This window comes from Tachyglossus aculeatus, chromosome 5, assembly GCF_015852505.1.
Source record: "Tachyglossus aculeatus isolate mTacAcu1 chromosome 5, mTacAcu1.pri, whole genome shotgun sequence".
NCBI lineage: Eukaryota > Metazoa > Chordata > Mammalia > Monotremata > Tachyglossidae > Tachyglossus > Tachyglossus aculeatus.
In genome coordinates this window covers 78,313,794-78,335,409 of record NC_052070.1, presented here as the reverse complement: position 1 = coordinate 78,335,409, position 21,616 = coordinate 78,313,794, and the positions used below count along the sequence as shown (strand labels likewise).

General features: G+C 42.7%; 1 protein-coding gene across 2 annotated transcripts in view; it reads left to right on the top strand.

The window, feature by feature from the left end:
* The window catches only part of CSGALNACT1 (chondroitin sulfate N-acetylgalactosaminyltransferase 1), a 305,040-nt gene that overhangs the window by 113,487 nt on the left and 169,937 nt on the right, over positions 1-21,616 (top strand). For both annotated transcript variants that reach the window (XM_038747508.1, XM_038747509.1), the window contains exon 2: positions 371-462. The gene's annotated coding sequence lies outside the window, so the exon portion shown is untranslated. The remainder of the gene's footprint in view (positions 1-370; positions 463-21,616) is intronic.

Below are 21,616 nucleotides of genomic sequence, written 5' to 3'. Positions count from 1 at the left end.
GACAAATGTACTTGTTTTAGGCTGTTATACAGTTAGCATTTTGGGGTGCGCTGGACCATGAGCCTTGCTCCAATTCTGTTGCTGGTTAATTTTTTTTTTCAAATCCTCCATTGGAGTTCTACAGAAAAGCATAATTCATGAAGTGAGCTAGAGATGCACAATATTTCTTCCTTCACCTTCATGCTATGTTTGATTAATGCTCTTGGGTTCTATGTGAGATGTTAACATTCATAAGTTATTTACTCAGTAAAATGTTACTGATGTGAGTGAGCCTTTGCTCTTCCTGAAAGTTTTTCAGAGTTTTTTTTTAAAGTTTGTGGTTTATTTTACTATTCCTTCATCACTTCCTCTCTCTTCCTCTACCCCTAAGGTGGTCCCTGAGATTTGTGGAAAATGGACCAACAGACACCCATGTTGCTTTTTGAGATGCTTAACCCAGTGATGATGCTGAGAACATTTTATGTAAGTCCACCCAAACCTAGTGCATTTTTCTGTGGGAACTCTGACCCCTCTTCCCCCTTCCCAGCTTGCTCCAGAGACTTTGTGTTCCCCGTTCTCGCTCAACACAAAAGTCGCTTTCTTGGTCACGGGACCAGGCAGTAGGAGCTAAGGGGGGAGAAGGGTAAGTGTTAAATTCAGGACATAGAGGGGTTCAGTGCCAAATCAGTACTTGAGGTGGGGCAGACCAACTACAACAGAATGGATGGTCACCCTAGAACAACTCCCCTTCTCTCCCCCAACCCCAACCTTCTGTGCATTTGGTGTGATTGAGGGTGTCATTGAGCAGTCATATATTTATAGAATAGGACTCTGGAAGAGGCTTTGAGGAGTTTTCTTGGTCAAGGAGATAAACAAACATTTAGATGTTGTCAGTAGCTGGCCAGGCTTTTCTTGGCCATTGGCAATTCATCTGACATTCTGTGTCTTCCTGATTGGACCTTCATTCCTGTGTCTGGCCTAGGTGTTCAGTGGGGTGCTTGGTGAGCAGCCGCTGTAGCTCCAGGAATTCTACCCATCCTGTTCAATTGCCTAATCCAATCAATCAATCAGTGGTTGTATTGAGCGCTTACTAAGTGCAGAACACTGTGATGAGTGCTTGAGAGAGTACAATACAGCAGAATTAGCAGTCATGTTCCCTGCCCATAACGAGTTTAAAGCCTAGAGAATCCATGAATCAGCCTCTGATACTCAAGCCTTTCCACCAGAACAGGTGTCTCTTTTGTCAGTCAGTGGTATTCATTGAGCACTTACTTTGTGCTGAGCATGGAAAGCAGCATGGCTCAGTGGAAAGAGCACAGGCTTTGGAGTCAGAGATCATGGGTTCAAATCCCGACTCCGCCACTTGTCAGCTGTGTGACTTAGGGCAAGTCACTTAACTTCTCTGTGCCTCAGTTACCTCATCTGTAAAATGGGGATGAAGACTGTGAGCCCCATGTGGGACAACCTGATCACCTTGTAACCTTCCCAGTGCTTAGAACAGTGCTTTGCACATAGTAAGCACTAAATAAATGCCATTATTATTATTACTATTATTTGTTTGAAAACATGTGGTCTAGTGGTCCGGTAACAGTGTTGCAGGTGACCTTTATACTCACTGATGGTGAAATTTAACTGTGGCTGGAAGGGCCAAGGTATTGACTTTAAAACATTTGCTTACTTTGCCCCCTTTTATCTCACCACACTGATTTCCTACTACAACCCAGTACATTCATTTTGTTCTAACACCAACCTACTCCCTATATCTTGATCTCCTATCTTGTCATTGATCTGTCTTGCTCTTGTCCTGCTTCTGGCTTGGAACTTCCTCCCCTTTCAATCTAATGAGGGAGGAAGGTACATAAAGTCATATTTGTTTACATAATTGCCTTTACTGCACAAATTCTCCATCCCAAATTTTGAAGAAAGAAAAGGACATACAGAAATTTTGTCCTTTGACCTACATAACTATAGTGAGAACCAAATGCACTAGAGTAGGAAGAGGAGAAGGGTCAGAATACAATTAACAGATACAGGTTCTTGTAAGGAATGGGGAATTGCTTCTGTGAAACTAGGCAGAGGAAGAAGAGGAGAAGGGGTGAGGGGAAAGGGAGGGTTAATTCACTAAGTGCTTATTTTATGCCACACTTCCCAGCTTCTATTGCAGTCTCAAGTGTCCTCTTACCTTTCTCTTCCTCTGCATTCCTTTCTTCCTCCTCTTGTTTCTTTTCCTTTTCTGAATTGCTTTTCTTATTGCCAGATTAGTTCTTACACGATCTTGTGTGATAACCCTGCCCTGCTTTAAAGTTACAAAAATAATGCAAAACATGGGCACTTAGGGACATAGAGCAATTTACAGATAGGAAAAAGTGCTTAAAAGACAAATGGATGTGTACAAAAGTGCTACATGAGGTTGAGGGCAAGAAGTGCCGATGCCAGCCAAAAGCACTGAAGTCAGTTGCAAGGATGTGACTGAGGAGAAGAAAAATTAACTGGGGAAAAGCCTCCTAGAGTATAGAGGTTTTCAGAAAGATTTTGAAGACAGAAGAACTGTGTTCTATTGGATTTGAAGCGGGAAGGATTTCTAGAATGGAGGAAGGGCATGAGCCAGGGGTTGGAAATTCAGGAATAAGGAAGGCATAGGGAAAATATGAGTTTGGAAGGAACAGAGAGTGTAAGCAGAGGTTTAATGGGACAAGAGTAGATAGGTAAGAGGAAGAAAGCCAATGATTAAGGAGTTTCTGTTTGCAAAGACTAATAAGTAAACATTAGAGGTTTTTGAGGAATGGAGAGATGTGTGTGGAATGATGTTTTTGAAAGATGATCTAAGCAGTAGATTGAAGTAAATGATGGGAAAGGGGAGAGGCTAGAATCAGGGTAAGCACTGAGGAAGCTGATTCTTTAGTCTTCAAAAACTCCTTATCACTCTATTGATTTGGCCACTCTGTCTCCTTCCTGAACCACACAAACTCCAGAAAGCAAAGGGCCACCTGACTTGACTCACTGCCCTGGGCCAATGCTTTGCCCCTCTCTTGTCTGTGGAGCTAGGTTGTCATGGACTACTCCCCAGAGCACTTTACACCTCTCTCCCCAATAACTGAGTGAATGATTGCATTCAGTCTGCTGTTCCAATATTGGACAACTGCTAGTCTGGTTGACCTAGTTTAGATCTGAAACCGTCTTGATGGGATCATGACTTCTGAGTGACCCAGATCTTCACAATGCTCACTGTGGGCAGGGAACACATCCACCAACTCTGTTGTATTGTACTCTCCCAAGAGCTTAATACAGTGCTCTGCACATACTAAGTGCTCAGTAAATAATAATAATAATAATTTTGGTATTTAAGTGCTTACTATGTACCAAGCACCGTTCTAAGTGCTGGGATAGTTACAAGGTTATCAGGTTGTCCCATGTGGGGCTCACAGTCTTAATCCATGTTTTACAGATGAGGTAACTGAGGGCACAGAGAAGTGAAGGGACTTGCCTAAAGTCACACAGCTGGCAAGTGGTGGATCCAGAATTAGAACCTATGACCCCTGTCTCCCAAGCCCGTGCTCTTTCCACTAAATCACATAATGATGGCATTTATTAAGAGCTTACTATGTGCCAAGCACTGTTCCAAGTGCTGGGGGAGATACAAGGTAATCAGGTTGTCCCACGTGGGGCTCACATTCTTAATCTCCATTTCACAGATGAGATAACTGAGGCACAGAGAAGTTGTGACTTGCCCAAAGTCATCTTCCCTCCCAAACCCTGCCCTCTCCCTGACTTTCCCATCACTGTAGATGGCACTGCCATCATTCCCGTCTCACAAGCCCGCAACCTTGGTGTCATTCTCGACTCTGCTCTCTCGTTCACCCCTCACATCCAATCCGTCACCAAAACCTGACTGTCTCACTTCCGCAACATCGCCAAGATCCGCCCTTTCCTCTCCATCCAAACCACTACCTTGCTGGTTCAATCTCTCATCCTATCCCGACTGGATTACTGCATCAGCTTCCTCTCTGATCTCCCATCCTCCTGTCTCTCCCCACTTCAGCCTATACTTCACGCTGCTGCCTGGATCATCTCTGTGCAGAAACACTCTGGGCATGTTACTCCCCTCCTCAAAAATCTCCAGTGGCTACCAGTCAACCTATGTATCAAGCAAAAACTCCTCACTCTTGGCTTCAAGGCTCTCCATCACCTCACCCCCTCCTACCTTACCTCCTTTCTCTCCTTCTACAGCCCAGTCCACACCCTCCACTCCTCTGCTGCTAACCTCCTCACCGTGCCTCGTTCATGCCTGTCCCGCTATTGACCCCCGGCCCACATTCTCCCCCTGGCCTGAAATGCCCTCCCTCTGCACATCTGTCAAGCTAGCTCTCTTCCTCCCTTCAAAGCCCTACTGAGAGCTCATCTCCTCCAGGAAGTCTTCCCAGACTGAGACCCCTTTTTCCTCTCCTCCTCCCCATCCCCCCAACCCTACCTCCTTCCCCTCCCCACAGCACCTATATATATGTTTGTACAGATTTATTGCTCTATTTATTTTACTTGTACATATTTACTATTCTATTTATTTTGTTAATGATGTGCATCCAGCTTTACTTCTATTTATTCTGATGACGACACCTGTCCACATATTTTGTTTTGTTGTCTGTCTTCCCTCTTCTAGACTGTTGAGCCCATTGTTGGGTAGGGACCGTCTCTATATGTTGCCAACTTGTACTTCCCAAGCGCTTAGTACTGTGCTCTGCACACATTAAGTGCTCAATAAATACGATTGAATGAATGAAAGCGCTGGAGGTGGGATTAGAACCCACGATCTCTAACTCCCAAGCCTGTGCTCTTTCCACTGAGCCACGCTGCTCTTATGATGTGCCAAGCACTGTTCTAAGGGCTGACCATCAGTGATATGATAGCTGGGGATGTGGGAAAGAAGGGAAGGAGGAAAAGACTTCTCTGAGTAGACTGAGTGTGGAGAAAGGTGACCTTATCTGTTTCAGATTGCTCTTGGTACTGATTTACCTTAGGAATCTGGGCTAGAAATCATCTATCAAACTCCAGTTGTCAGCACTAGGTCTATGGGCACCATAATGACAAAACATTTTCTTTGTGAAAATGTGTCTTAGAATGCAAAATGACTAAGAAAGGTGACATCCAGGATGCAATTTAACTTGTACAAAAAAATAGTCAAGCACAGTACTTCAGATTTGATTTGCATTGTCTAATTCCAAAATCAGATACCGTTTTCTGTGTCAGGAGTCACAGGCACCAAAAAATGGAAAACTCCTGCCACTTGACAGGTTTTTCAAGGGTTTCTTCCTCCTGACTTCAAAATCCGTATTTGATATCTAAGACTCCACTCAGCAGGAGTTCTCCACTTGAATCAACTCTGTGGTGAAGTAGTTCTTCTAAAGTGTATGGCATTAGATTGAATTTATATGAACCATATCAGTAATTATAGGTTCTTCTATATGCATTCAACTCAGTAAATGTTCTGGTAACATTAACTTTTGAATATTCTTATTTTACATTCACAGCCTTCAGGGTTAAAAGAGATGATTCAGGAAGAAAAAAAATATGATCTTAGAGTATTATCACATTCAGATAGGGAAGAAAATGTATCAAAAATCACTACATATGATGAAAATATTTTTTCAACATTACAAAATACAAAAACAGTATCAATCAAGATTTGGTAAACAAAGTTTAGTTTTTCAAACTTTGGGAAAGAAGCCAGACGGATAATGGTATACTGACTGAGGTTCACCCCTAGGGCACAACAAATTATAATAAATCTCTAAAATGTTGAAGTAGAATAGATGAAAACATTGAGATTTTTCTTTGTGCAAAGAATGATCCATTTTAAATCTTTTTTAACACTGGGAATGCAATTATAAAATGTATTAGGTCAAAGCAACAAGATCATGCATTTAATTTGAAGTAGAAAAGGCATAGACCCTCAGAATCAATTGCACTGGTCAAAAACATCTACTGGAGAACTTAGGTTGTATCCAGTTAAGCCTATATTCTACTTCCTTGAAGAGTTTCTTTTAAAGTAGTTTAACCTCCCCCAAATCCAGTAAAAATATAATTTCCAAAAGGTAAGCCTATCTTGGTTAGAAAATGCCAACATAAGTTTAGTTCAACGTACAAATTCATCCTAACTCTGCCAGGTTAACTAATTGATTGAACCCATTTGAGGGATGAATAGGATTTTACTGTCAGTAATATCATCTTTGAAACAGGACAAGCGTGTTTGTATTCGTGAGTGTGTGACTGAAGCAGCTTTTGTTATGAACTGTAAATGTGTTTTATACGTTGTTAAAACAAATCCTAAATGTAAGTCTTTAGTTCTACCTGCATCAGAGAAGCAGCATGGCCTAGTGGATTTAGCTCAAGCCTGAAAGTCAGAAGAGCCTGAGGTCCGATTCTCGCTCTGCCACTTGTCTGCTGTGTGACCTTGGGCAAGTCACTTAAACTTCTCCGGGCCTCAGTTACCTAATCTGTTAAACAGGGATTTAGATGTGGGACATGGACTATGTCCAACTTGATTAGCTTGTACCTATCTCAGCGCTTAGTACAGTGCCTAGCACAGAGTATGCACTTAACAAATACCATAAAATCAGACAACCAGATACCCCCAATTACATATTAACTCCTGCATCCTAATTTTACTGAAAATTTGAGAAGATATACTGTCATTTAGCTCTCCTTAAGGGCAGGGTATATCTATATGTCTATCTATAAATATACACACATATATCTGAGATATATATAATATACATATTTTTAAAATAATAATGATCGTATTTGTTAAGCGCTTACTAGGCATTACTATGCCTAGTAAGCCCCATATGTGCCAAGCATTATACTAAGTGCTAGGGTTTTCAAAAAGAATATATATTTCCCCACAATCCTCTCCTTTCTCCTTCTCCATGCCTCACTCCATTCCCCTTCTGCTCCCTGAAGCCCTAGGGTGAGGAGCCTGCTGCCTTTCATTCATTACTGTGTATCTGCATAAAAAACTGTTAGAGTGTAATTGCTAGGCCCACTGGGGTTTGGAGAAGCTCCAAAACCAGCTTCAACTCTGTAGAATCACTCAGGATACAGCAGCAACCTGGCAGATACTCAGCATGTAGGTTAGGAAGAGCCAAAAAGGACTGAATGCACTCAGTGCTCCTGAAAAGCAAGAGTTGTGTTCTTGTGACGGCTCCTGTACAGGAAAACTCCTACTGCAGTTCCCACCCTTCCGCCACTGCGTGCATGTGTTCACACAGCGGTTCTTTGAATAAAGTGGCACGCTGAGGCCAAACAGGCTTATGTTGTTGGAAGAATGTTCCCAAATTCCCCAATCGACTTCTAGCCAAAACACATATTAAAAGCCTGGGCTATGGCAGAACTGAGTGTATTGCTATAAAACCAATGGTTGGAAATGGAACTCTGAAAGCATGTCTTCTAATTTTGAGGATAAAGCCGCAGAGGAATTGTGTTCCAGATGTATATCTTCTTGGCAAACCTATTTTATGCTATTCAAAAACAATTTGCCAATCGGTTTGGAAAAGATTTCTGACACCATTGCCAACTAATCATGGAATATGTTTTAGGTTTTGGGGGCTGCCCTAACCAGGCATGCATAGTTGAGGAAAAAACACTTGTTTAATATGGTTTGTTGTTTAGTGAATGAGACAGAGCTTTAAAAAGGGAACGTTGTTCCTTGCCTCATTTGGTTAAGAAAAGCTTCCAAGGTTGTGTAGTTTAATTTTTTCCATTCACCTTAAAAGTAAATGTGTATGAGTTTTTACATATATTTATTCTTTGACAGTTTTGGGAGACATTCACAATGTGGTAGAATGTTAACTCCAATCTTCTTGTCTCCTTGAGAAGCAGCGTGGCTCAGTGGAAAGGGCACGGGCTTGGGAGTCAGAGGTCATGGGTTCTAATCCTGGTTCCACCACTTGTCAGCTGTGTGACTCTGGGCAAGTCACTTCTCTATGCCTCAGTTACCTTATCTGTAAAATGGGGATTAAGACTGTGAGCCCCATGTGGGACAACCTGATCCACCTTGTATCCCCCCCAACACTTAGAACAGTGCTTTGCACATAGTAAGTGCTTAACAAATGCCATCATCAGTATTATTACTCAAGAATCAGTCATTGCCAAGCTCTTTGCAAAAAAGTAGAAAAGCAGCATGGCATAGTGGATAGAGAATGGGCCTGGGAGTTGGAAGGTCTTGGGTTCTGATCTCTGTTCCACCACTTGTCTGCTGGGTGGTGTTGGGGAAGTCACTTCACTACTCTGTGCCTCAGGTACCTCATTTGTAAAATGGGGATTAAGACTGTGAACCTTATGCAGGACAGGGACTGTGTTAAACCCTTTTTGCTTGTATCCACCTCAGCACTTAGTACAGTGCCTGGCACATAATAAGTACTAAACAAATGCCACTGTTGTTATTATTAATATCATTGAATATGGGCAACACTGCAGACAGGTGCAGGTGTGAAATACTGCCTTGAAATAAATGCTGTAAAAAGAATAACTTTATTTGAAAATTCAAGCAAAACAGTTGTAGTACTATATAGCAGAAAGCCTTTCCTACAGTTGCTATGAAAGTTGTTGGAGAACACCTGGAAATTCCCAACAGACCCTCCTCCCCCGCCGCCCCACGCCATCCACCACCATTTGAATTTTTAATGTCTTAGAAAACAGTGGAAAGCAATTTAAGCCTACACAACACTTCTTTAAATTGGACTAGAACTTTTCAAAGTCAATCTCAGTTTTGTCAAGGTAAACGTCTCTTGGGCAATTTAAAGGAATTTTAATCTCAGAATTTCAGATATCTTCTCATCCTCTTTACTTTCCTTTTAAAATTTATTAGTTACAGAACCAAAATGCAGTAGAAAAGTTATTTGGTTTGTGAGTGTACCTTACCTACAGTGAGTTGTTGAGATTAGCCTTGCTTAGCAATATAAACAAGACTTGCTTTACTGAAGAATTTCTCTCCCCACACCCCCCATCAGTCTCCTGATTTCTTGCAACAGTACCAGCTGGAGTATTGAATGCTACCAATTCACTGGAACTTGCATCCTGCCTCAGATTTTGACTGTGCACTTTCAAATTCTGTAATTGGAAATATTTGGGGACATTTTTTCATTCTTCTTTTGTCTTTCTTTTGCCCTTTCCTTCTCTAGCAGTCACCAGTCCATGCATCTAACAGGTCACCATCATAAACCCTGAAGGAAGAACTTTCTAGAGTCAATCTGTCCCAAGAACTTAATTTGAGCAGAGTGGTTTATGGCTTGCAGTACATGGAAAATTGAGTCCTGGGTTCCTTCAGTCCAGCTGTAGACCCAGGGCTGTTTTGTTTTGTTTTTTTTTCTTGTCTCCTCTGAGACCCCTTTATTCTTGTGAAGCTATATACCTCATCAGACTCATTGAGAATGGGCCTTAACATCCCCAAACTCCTGACCAAAATGGCTCACGGAGAGAGACATACTGCCTTGCATTGGAAGGTGGTTTTGTCTTAATTGATGATGACGATACTTCAGGCAGTCACCTCTGGGAGAGGAGAAAAGTGAAAAAAGAGGTAGAGCTGGTTTCCCATGGAGAATGAGGTAAGGAGAGTGCTGGAAATGGTGGTCTCCATAGGAAGCAACATTACCATAAAGAAGCAGTTAATAGACATGATCTATCACTTGCCTGATCTGTGACTTTAGGCAAGTCACTTAACTTCTCTGTGCCTCAGTTCCCACATCTGCAAAATTGGAATTCAATGCCTGCTCTCCCTCCTACTTATACTGAGAGCCCCATGTTGTACCTGATTATCTTATACAGTGCTTGGCACATAGCAAGTGCTTAGCTACCACTGTTATTACTACTATTATTTTGATCCCTGCCCACAAGGAACAGGGTTTTTTCCACTTTGTTCTTCCTGATTTGGCTGCCTTAAACTGCAGCTGGCTGCATACAGGACCAGCATCCTACAAGCTCCTGAATGCAATTTGCCATTTACTTTGAGTTATAAACTTTACTGTCTTTCTTTTAAAAACTTCACAACATAGCTGAATTTTTTACTTTATATCCAAACTGCTACCACACTGATCCAAGCACTTATCCTCTCCCACTTTGTCTACTGCACCTGCCTTCTTGCTGACCTCCCTGCCTCCTGTCTCTCCCCACTCTGGTCCATACTTCACTCTGCTGCGCTGACACTTTTCTACAAAAAACGTTCAGTCCATGTATCCCCACTCCTCAAGAACGTCCAGTGACTGGCCATCTACCTGTTTGTCAGAAACTCCTTACTATCTTTGACGCACTTGTCTTGCTCCCCTCCTACTGTACCTGACTGATCTCCTATTACAGCCCACACACCTCACTCCTCTAGTGCCAGCTTACTCACTGTGCACTAGTCTCACCCATGTTGCTACTGATTTCTTTCCCACATCCTCCCCCTAGCCTGGAACTCCCTCCTCCTCCATGTAAGCCAGACCCCCACTCTCTCCACCTTCAAAACCTGTAGGCAGGAAATGTATCTGCTTATTGTTCTTTCCCAAGTGCTTAGTACAGTGCTCTGCACACAATAATTGCTTAATAAATATGAATGAATGAATTAAATTCACACCTCCTCCAAGAGGCCTTCCCTGATTAGGCCCTCCTTTTCCTGGCTCCCTCTCATTCATTCATTCATTCAATCATTTATTGAGCACTTACTGTGTGCAGAGCACTGTACTAAGCGCTTGGGAAGTACAAGTTGGCAACATATTGAGACGGTCCCTACCCAACAGTGGGCTCACAGTCTAGAAGGGGGAGACGGAGAACAAAACAAGACATTAACAAACTAAAATAAATAGAATAAATATGTACAAATAAAATAGAGTAATAAATATGTACAAACATACATATACAGGTGCAAGGGGAAGGAGGTAAGGTGGAGGGGATGGGGAGGGGCAGGAGGGGAAGAGGAAGGAGGGGGCTCAGTCTGGGAAGGCCTCCTGGAGGAGGTGAGCTCTCAGTAGGGCTCTCCCTTTTGCATCATTTATGCACTTGGATCTGTAACCTTTGGACATTTGATATTCACCCCACTCTCAGCCTCATAACATTTATGTACATATCTTTACACTATATATTATAAATAATTTATTATATTGTCTCCTCACCCTGACTGTAAACTTGTTGTGGGAAGGGAACTTTTCTGCCAACTCTGTTCAATCAATTTATTTTTTGAGCACTTTGTACAGAACACTGTACTAAGCACTTGGGAGAGTACAGTATAACAGAGATGGTAGATATATTCCCTGCCCACAGCGAGCTTAAAGTCTAGAGGATGAGCTGAGGGATTGGAATACTTCTGAGGCCAAATTTACTGAAGTATAAAATACTTTGCTGTCTACTACCACTATACTAATCTTAGTTTTTCAGAACAGCTCTTGGTCAACTGGAAAAAGGAGGGGGAAAGGCCAGTGGATTCAAGCGTAGACAAGGACAATGCAGAATTCTGCTGATTAGCATCAGAAACAAATTACCATTTCTTACGGCTGCTTGAATACTTATAAAATTGAATTCCAGTGATGATGTACTATCAAATGTCACATGAGTACTGTTGTATTTTACTCCCTCAAGTGCTTAGTACAGTGCTCTGCACATAGTTAAGTATTCAGTAAATACCATTGATTTGATTGGGATAAGAAATGGTCCCTTGCTTCACTTCCAGAGGTGCTATTTACTGTGTATGCATGGTATTATTGCATGTATTGGGTCCACTCTGTGGGCTGCTGCCCTCTGGAAGCAATGTGCACTAGTGGGTAGAGCATAGTTCTGGGAAGCCATAGAACCTCCGTTCTATTCCTGGTTCCACCACTTGCCTGCTTCATGACATCTCCTCCAAGAGGCATTCCCTGATTAAGCCTTCTTTGCCCTGGCTCCTTCTCCCATCTGTGTCATCTGTGAACTTAGGTCTGTGACCTTTGGGCATTTGATATTCACCCCACACTCAACCCCACAGCTCTTGTGAATGTATTTATAAATTATATATTAAATTATATTAATGTCTGTTTCCCCTTCTAGACTGTAAGCTCACTGTAAGCTAATTAATTGGGACTATGTCTACCAATTAATAATAATAATAATGATAGTATTTAAGTGCTTACTATGTGCCAAGCACTGTTCTAAGCACTGGTTCTGTTGTTCTCTCCAAAGCACTTAGTATCTTAGTACAGTGCTCTCCATTCAGTAAGCACTTCATAAATTCCATGGAGTGCTTAGTACAGTCCTCTGCACACAGTAAGTGCTTTGGAAACTGTTTAGTGTCCCCTAGACTGAAATCTCAAGGGACAAGAAATCAAGTAATAATTCCCATGGAAAATTCTAATCTTTCAAGCAGCTTCTTCCTTAACTTGTTTAAAATCTGGTATTCTCAAGAGTGAGAGTTATAAAGCCTGGGTTATGTCTTGGCTGCCAGTGGAACTTCCTGGAATTGGAGAATTACCTAGAATGAACACACTGTAGAACTCTCCCTGCTTCCTCCCTTTCCTTTTCCATTCATCAAGTTTTAGGTGATTTCTAATAGAGAAGCAGCGTGGCCTAGGATATCACGTGGGCCTGGATGTCAGAAGGACCTGGGTTTTAATTCTGTTCCACCACTTGTTTGCTGTGTGACACTGGGCAAGTCACTTCACTTCTCTGTGCCTCAGTTACCTCATCTGTAAAATGGGGATTAAGAGTGTGAGCCCCACATGGAATGGGGGCTGTGTCCAACCCGATTTGCTTGTATCCACCCTGGCTCTTAGTACAGTGCTTGGCCATTATTCTAATTATTGTTATTCTAAATTTTCAAGAATTTCTATACTATGAAATGTGTCCCGAGTGCTTATGGACCAGTTAGATTGTAGAATCCCCCAGGAACAAGCCGGTGCTGCTCCTCTACTATTGTCTAGTCTCTTCAATAAATGGTATCTATTGAGCACTTACTATGTGCAGAGCACTATTAAGTACTTGGGAGAGTACAGTATAGCACGAGTTGTCTACACGCGCTGCCTAGAATTCCTCAACAACAACTCTCTCCTCGACCCCCTCCAGTCTGGCTTCCGTCCCCTTCATTCCACGGAAACTGCGCTCTCAAAGGTCACCAATGACCTCCTGCTTGCCAAATCCAACGGCTCATACTCTGTCCTAATCCTCCTCGACCTCTCAGCTGCCTTTGACACTGTGGACCACCCCCTTCTCCTCAACACGTTATCTGACCTTGGCTTCACAGACTCCGTCCTCTCCTGGTTCTCCTCTTATCTCTCCGGTCGTTCTTTCTCAGTCTCTTTTGCAGGCTCCTCCTCCCCCTCCCATCCTCTTACTGTGGGGGTTCCCCAAGGTTCAGTGCTTGGTCCCCTTCTGTTCTCAATCTACACTCACTCCCTTGGTGACCTCATTCGCTCCCACGGCTTCAACTATCACCTCTACGCTGATGACACCCAGATCTACATCTCTGCCCCTGCTCTCTCCCCCTCCCTCCAGGCTCGCATCTCCTCCTGCCTTCAGGACATCTCCATCTGGATGTCCGCCCGCCACCTAAAGCTCAACATGTCGAAGACTGAGCTCCTTGTCTTCCCTCCCAAACCTTGTCCTCTCCCTGACTTTCCCATCTCTGTTGACGGCACTACCATCCTTCCCGTCTCACAAGCCCGCAACCTTGGTGTCATCCTCGACTCCGCTCTCTCATTCACCCCTCACATCCAAGCCGTCACCAAAACCTGCCGGTCTCAGCTCCGCAACATTGCCAAGATCCGCCCTTTCCTCTCCATCCAAACCGCTACCCTGCTAATTCAAGCTCTCATCCTATCCCGTCTGGACTACTGCACCAGCCTTCTCTCTGATCTCCCATCCTCGTGTCTCTCTCCACTTCAATCCATACTTCATGCTGCTGCCCGGATTATCTTTGTCCAGAAACGCTCTGGACATATCACTCCCCTCCTCAAAAACCTCCAATGGCTACCGATCAATCTGCGCATCAGGCAGAAACTCCTCACCCTGGGCTTCAAGGCTCTCCATCACCTCGCCCCCTCCTACCTCACCTCCCTTCTCTCCTTCTACTGCCCAGCCCGCACCCTCCGCTCCTCCACCACTAATCTCCTCACTGTACCTCGCTCTCGCCTGTCCCGCCATCGACCCCCGGCCCACGTCATCCCCCGGGCCTGGAATGCCCTCCCTCTGCCCATCCGCCAAGCTAGCTCTCTTCCTCCCTTCAAGGCCCTCCTGAGAGCTCACCTCCTCCAGGAGGCCTTCCCAGATTGAGCCCCTTCTTTCCTCTCCCCCTCGTCCCCCTCTCCATCCCCCCGCCTTACCGCCTTCCCCTCCCCACAGCACCTGTATATATGTATATATGGTTGTACATATTTATTACTCTGTTTATTTATTTATTTATTTATTTTACTTGTACATTTCTATCCTACTTATTTTATTTTGTTGGTATGTTTGGTTCTGTTCTCTGTCTCCCCCTTTTAGACTGTGAGCCCACTATCGGGTAGGGACTGTCTCTATGTGATGCCAATTTGTACTTCCCAAGCGCTTAGTACAGTGCTCTGCACATAGTAAGCGCTCAATAAATACGATTGATTGATTGATTGATTGATAGCAGAATTTGCAGTCACGTTCCCTGCCCGTGATGAGCTTACAATCTCTTGGGAAATACTGGATCCTAGCTTTGGGGCTTTGTTAGGAGCATGAGAGTGGAGCCAGAACTGGGAGCTAAGTGCTGTAGGAGTGGCAGAGGGAAGAGTAACAAAGTGTTTAGTGAGTACAGACTCAGTTGTGTAGGTGACACAGAAAGGAGGGGAAATAGAGTGGGGAAATGAGAGGTTAGTCCTTGGAAAGCTTCCTGGAGGCAATTGGCATTTAGCAGGGCTATGAAGATGGGGAGAGGGATAGTCTACTGCATTTGAAATGGGAAGAAGTTCCAGCCAGGGAAGAGGATGTAAATAAGGGGTTGATGGTGAGAGAAATAATATCAAAGCACATACATTTTTAAATTTTTTTATGGTATTTAAGTGCTTAATGTGTGCCAGGCACTGTAGTAAGCACTGATGCTGGTGTTCAAGAGTGAAATATGTGGGCTGGATTTTACAGGGAGACAAGCCAGGATAGGTAGAGGGAGGAAAGGTGATTGAGAGTCTTAAAAACAATAGTGAGGATTTTGGCGTGGAGATGGATGGGCAACCACTTGAGACTTTTGAGGAATGGGGAGAGATGTGCAGAATGTTTTTTAGAAAAATGATCTGGGCAGCAGAGTGGATTATGAACTGGAAAAAAGTAGATGCTGGAAGCAGGGAGGTCAGTAGCTCAAATACCATTGATGAGAGAGACAAGAATGAGGCACAGTGAGTAGGTTGGCTTGAAAGGATCAAAGCAAAGGACAGGAGCAAAAATAAATAGAGGGAGAAAGAGCTGATCAAATGACTCAAAACATTACAAGACAGAGAACATTTAGGTGGCGATTGCATGATTGTATTAGTTGACATTCCCATATTTGGGAAGATTAACATTCCTACCTGGATTTGGTAAATGATAAAGTTTCTCCTTCACATTGTCACCAAATGTGAATATTATATAGCAAGAACTGGAGCCAAAAGAACAGAGATTTTGCGGTACGGAGGGAGTAATATAGCTGGAGGGAAGCTTGTAGAAACCAGAGAAAACAAACTTGACACATTCCATGTTCAAAACTTCTACTGTTTAATATAGTCTTGAGAGTTTCCCTTGCCTGGGGGCCTGAACACTGTAATTCCCCCAACCAGAGACTCAGCAGATAAGGACTGTATAAGCATCCAGATTCAAGCCAATTTGGGTAGGGTAAGAGAGTTAACTGCCTAGTGGCAAATGGATTGCCTTATAGAGTGAAGAAAAATAAGTAGCTCTAGGATACGTGGGAGGCCCCACTAAGACAGTTTTAAGTTAAGTGGCTACAGCATGAGATTGGGAGTCAAGACCCTTGTTCTCATTGCAGCTTTGCTCCTGTCCTGCTTTGTGATCTTGGATGAGTGATTTGATATCTCTATGCCTCAAATTTCCTCACCTACAAAATAGATAAAATTCCTGTCTCCTTCCTTTTAGACTGGGAGTACCTTGCATGGGACTTCAGACTCTGGTCTGGTAATCTGGTATAAGATCCTTGGGGGCAGAGAACTTGTCTACCAACTCTATTGTATTGTACTCTCCCAAGAGCTTAGTACAGTGCTCTGCACTCAGTAAGCACTCAAGAAATGTGATTGATTGATTGCCCTGCCCTACCCCAGCATTAAGTACTGAGCTTAGCACAAAATAAGCACTTAAAAATGCTGTAATGATAGTATTATTATTCTAAGAAATACAGTCCTTGTGATAGTGCATATTCATTCATTCATTCAATCATATTTACTGAACGCTTACTGTGTGCAGAGCACTGTACTAAGCGCTTGGGAAGTACAAGTCGGCAACATATAGAGATGGTCTGTGGCTTCAGGACAGTTAAACTTTACAAAGAATGGTAATTTGTTTTCCCCACAGGAAGTTGTAGTGGGTGGACATAATGTGGTGAAAAGTTAGTGGCAGGCTGGAATATTGGCTGGTTCAATGTAGAAGGAGCCTGGGACAGGCGTGATTACAGTTGGACAGTGTGATCAGTCGTATAGTTTTAGACAGAGGACTTCAGGGAAGCAGTAGGGCCTAGTGGAAAGAATTCAGGCCTGGGAGTGAGAGGACCTGGGTTCTAATACTGGTTCTGTGACATACTGCTGTGTGACCTTGGGCAACTTAATTAACTTCTCTGTGCTTCAGTTCTCTCATCAGCAAAATGGGAATTCAATACCTGTTCTCCCTCCTACTTAGACTGTGAACCCCATCTGGGACCTGATTATCCTGCATCTAACCCAGTGCTTAGTACAGTTCTTGATACATAGTAAGCACTTAAATACCATGATTCTGTTGATAATTATTGTTCACAGCTGTGATCTAAATTGGGGGACTGGAGTTCAGGATTTAATTTCCCAGGAACAACATCTACGGCAGGTGATCACGGTGGGAGAAGTCATTGGAGGGCCCTGACAGGCAGGAAAGATAGTCCAAGTCAGAGCCACACACGCCTCTGCAGTTTGAATATGGAGACTCACTTGAAACGGGACCAAAAGGGGATGGAGCTTCTACTTCTTCTCTTTCCCTCAGCCTCACCCCCACCTTACTGCCAGGTTTTTTTATGCTGTCTCTGTCACCGGGTCTTCAGGTCTCCTTACAGTAAATCTTTGATTAGTATAGTGTCCTGGGCTGTATAACCCTAATTTTGTAATAACACCTATCTTGTTGACAGCTGCAGAAATAGGAAATGATGCAGAGGAACTAGAAGAGGTGTCCAAGAGCCACTGAAGACCTCAATCCCCTCAGGTTAGAGCTCCTAACCAGGAGGAGTGCAAAGCAGAGGAAGCAAAGATAATATCACTCCCATAGTCTGACTCTTGTGGGGACCATTATTCATCTTGCTCTTATGTTGTTGTGATTCTGGGAAAATGTTGGAGGAATATAGCCTGGGCAGGCATCTTCAGATGTGTATGAAGAATAGCATTCTTTTTTTACCTCACTGATTTTCAATGGGCAGTTTACTTCTCATTGCTTTCTTGGTTGATGGATTTATATGCCATATTTGCCAGTATTAGTTCCAAGTGAATGAATCAATTTTATGCCTTGTTTGTTTCCAGTAGGTTGATATTGCCATTCCTCCTGATGGCTAGCTTGAACTACGTTGCCGTTTAGCACTGTCATTTTGTCCACATTTATTTTTTTCAATCTACTTCCATTTTATTGTCTATCCTTGAAATAGCCTCGACATTAATCCTGATCAGACACCACTTTTTTCAAGATTCCAAAAACTAAAAATGAAAACAAAACCTCAAAACCCCGTTGTTAAATGAAACTTTTAGCCTTTCTGCATTAGCATGTTTGGTACTGCAACTGCTCCTACTTTTTAAATAGGCCTATGAGGTAAATGTTCTTTTCTCTGCTTGGAATTCATCTATAGCTCTGACCCTAGATGGTGGAAAAGCAAACTTCATGTTCTACCACTTTTATGCAACATAAATGGGAGGAAAACCTCACCAACTGTACTCGGGTGGCATGCAGTGACTTACCCAGACTTTAGTTCAATCCTTGGATGTCCTGTTAGTAGGAAGAATTCTAGACTTTTCTTCTTGTTCCTCACGTAACAGAAAATGGAATTTTTGAGATATGACTGGTTGGAATGGACTTTGATTTAGTTTATGAAGTTGAGAAGACTTTGGAACATAGCAGGGCAACTAAACAATATTAACCACATTAGACAGCTGTCAGGAATTGATTAATGCTTTACAGTTGATAAATTTTAATATTTACTGTACTGGAAGAGAATCTGCTTGTGAAAGAAGGGTTAATTTCAATTTAGTTAACATACTGCAAATATTCCTTAAGTTTTTCCCTCCTTGAAGAAGATTTTATGTGTTTTTCCCAATCGATGGTATTTACTGATTGGTCACTAAGTGCAGAAAACTGTATTAAGCACTTGAGAGAGTACAGTACAGCAGAACTAGCAGACATGTTCCCTGCCCATAATGAGCTTAGAGTCTAGAGAAGAGGGGATTGAAACCCTAGGGTTTGAAGGCTGTCTTGTCTAAATACTTTTAATAATTAACATTTGGAAACAACCCTTTTCAGAAAAATGGTTGGGTGATTTAAAATGTTATTATGGAGTATGGGAAAGAGCCCTTCCCTAAAGATTTGTCAATGTTTTGGTATCAGAAAACCTGGTCCTCTACAGACTGCAGAAAATCAACAATGAGCTTGTTTGATTTCTGCATTGTGAATTATTTGTAATTCAATGGAAATGAACAGCATGGTCAAGTGGATAGAGCCCGGGCATGGGAACCGAAAGGACCTAGGTTCTAATCCTGTCACTTCACAGCTTGTCTTCTGTGAGATCTTGGGCAAGTCACTTCACTTTCTGGGCCTCAGTTCCCTTATCTGTAAAATGGGGATTAAGACCAGCCCCATGTGGGGACATGGACTGTGTTAAACTTGATTTGCTTGTGTCTATCCTAATGCTTAGTACAATGCCTGGCACATAGTAATCACTTAACAAATGCTATTTTTTTTTAAAGTCCCGGCTGGTTCTCTGGGACTTTGGCTAGCGGAAGGTACACTTCAAGACTTTTCTCCCTTGTCCCCCAAATATCAGTAGAAGCAGTGAGGCCTAGTGGATAGAACATGTGCCTGAGAGTCAGAAGGACCTGGGTTCTAATTTTGCTCCATTACTTGTCTTCTGCGTGACCTTGGGCAAGTCACTTAATTTCTCTGTGCCTCAGTAACCTCATCTGTAAAATGGATATTAAGATTGTTAGCCCCCTGTGGGACATGGACAGTGTCCAACCTTATTAGCTTGTATCTCCCCTAGTGCTTACTACAGTGCCTGGCACATAATAAGCACTTGACTTATACTACTGAAAAAAAATGCTCAACTCTTAAAAAGACTTTGTGTGATTCACACTAGATAGAATGGGAACTGAACTGAGCATGGGTGTAGATCTGTAGCAAGGACAGGACCTGAATTAGCAGATTTCTTTGGGGAATGCACCTTGAGTTTCCAGAGGGATGTGGAGCGGAAGGGAATGTCAAAGGTAGGAGGGAGATGGGACTACCCACCATGAAGGCCTCTTGAATAAGAGCCCAAAAAACCCAACCCCTCTCCTCACCACCACAAAAAAGGCAAGAATACTGCTGCAGTGAAAAGGCAGCCACATGTCAGGGTGCTCCAGCTGAACCAGGGAAAAAGCTGCCCAGACATGGCAGGCCCTGTTAATTTGTGAATTGGAGTCCTCTGGGCTTTCTTACCTGTTAAAACTACAGTACTCTGGTCCTTCAGCAGTGAGGCTCTGGGCAACAGTCCCTATCCTTCTTCCTTCCTACTTCTCCCAGACAACAGTGGCAAACTATGGATCGCAGAAGGGACGCATCTGACGGGGAATGGGATTGCTCCCTGTGATATCAGATTCACCTTTTTAGGAGGAATTAGTGTTTAAACTGAATTTTAGAGTGTCTGTTCCTCTCTTTTGGCCTTAAGATCTGTGTTATATTGTAGTCTCCCAAGTGCTTAGTACGGCACTTTGCACACAGTAAGCATGTAATATGACTGAATGAATAACTTCAAAAATGCATTTTCCATTAGGCTGAGGATTTGGAATGACCAAAACTTGACTTTTTAAGACCAAGGTGAAAAGCATTCTGCTTCCTTTTCCTGTTTCTCCTTTTCTCTTTGTTGTATCATTTCCTTAGAGGGTCAGTGAGATCCGTGCATCCTACAAATCTCTGCTTAATAAGACACTTGCATTGTGAGGTTGCCTTTTGGTACCTCTTTTTATGGCATTTGTTAAGCATTTCCTATATGTCAAACACCTGGGTAGATACAAGTTAATCAGGCTGAATACAGTCCCTGTACCATTTGGAGTCAACAGTTTGAGTAGGAGAGAGGAACAGATATTGAATCCCCATTTTGCAGTTTAAACTGAGGTACAGAGAAGTTAAGTGATTTCCCCAAGGTCACACAGCAGGCAAGTGGTGGAGCAGGTGGAGCATATCCTCTGGCTCCCAGGCCCACCCATGCTTTGTCCACTAAGTAAATAAGGCATTAAGGAGCAGAATATGTAGACTATAAAAACTATGAACATTGTCTATTGAGTTAAAAAAAAAAACCCACCAAAAGAACTGATTTGAATAAGGTGTGGATTGATTCTTTATTGGGCTTTTGTTGATAAACCAACTTAGTGCATAAGAACATTTTCTTTTGACTCAGAGAGTAAAAAAAATATTAGGGTGTCAGTGATTCAGCATCCCAAGAGAAAGAAATGGTTCTGAAGACCTAAGGAGAAATGTAAGTGATTTAGACTTGAAAGGTTGAAAACACCATTGTAAAATCATTTTAACATCTAGGGTATAGGCCCTGAAACTTCATTATTTATTTTCAGGTATGAGAGACAGTTGAGGCTTGGGCTCAAACGAATGTTTCACTTTGACTCTGCTCTCCTTTTGGCTGTCTGTCATTTTTTAAGGCAAAAATTTATTAGAAAAGCACAAATCACACACATGCATGCCTTTGAGGAGGAGCATTAAGGATGATGGAGAACGATAGAAAGCCAACATAGAAGAGAACATGAAGGGACAAGACTGGCACCTACCCATTGGTTGTTTATCACTTTGATAGAGGATTTAGGATGTGGGAGTAAAATAATCTTTTTTTTTAAATGGTGTTTAAGCATTTAATATGTGCCACACACTCTACAAGGCACTGGAATAGATATAAGCTAGTCAGTTTGGACACAGTGCATGATCCATGTGGGGTTCACAGTTTTAATCCTCACAGATGAGTGAACTGAGGCACAGAGAAGTTATGTGACTTGCTCAAGATCACACAGCAGACGAGTGTCAGAGTCGGGATTAGAACTCAGGTCCTTGTGACGCCTAGGCCTGTTACGCTTGGTATATGGAAGGAGGAAAGCAATCATTGATTTGGTGGTAAAATCCTGGGAAAAGCACATAAAGCAAAGTTGGAGCTTAAACTGCCTGATGGTATTTTTTATAATAGCTCTTGTCATATCCAAGTTTTGGTGCATAGTGGATTAGG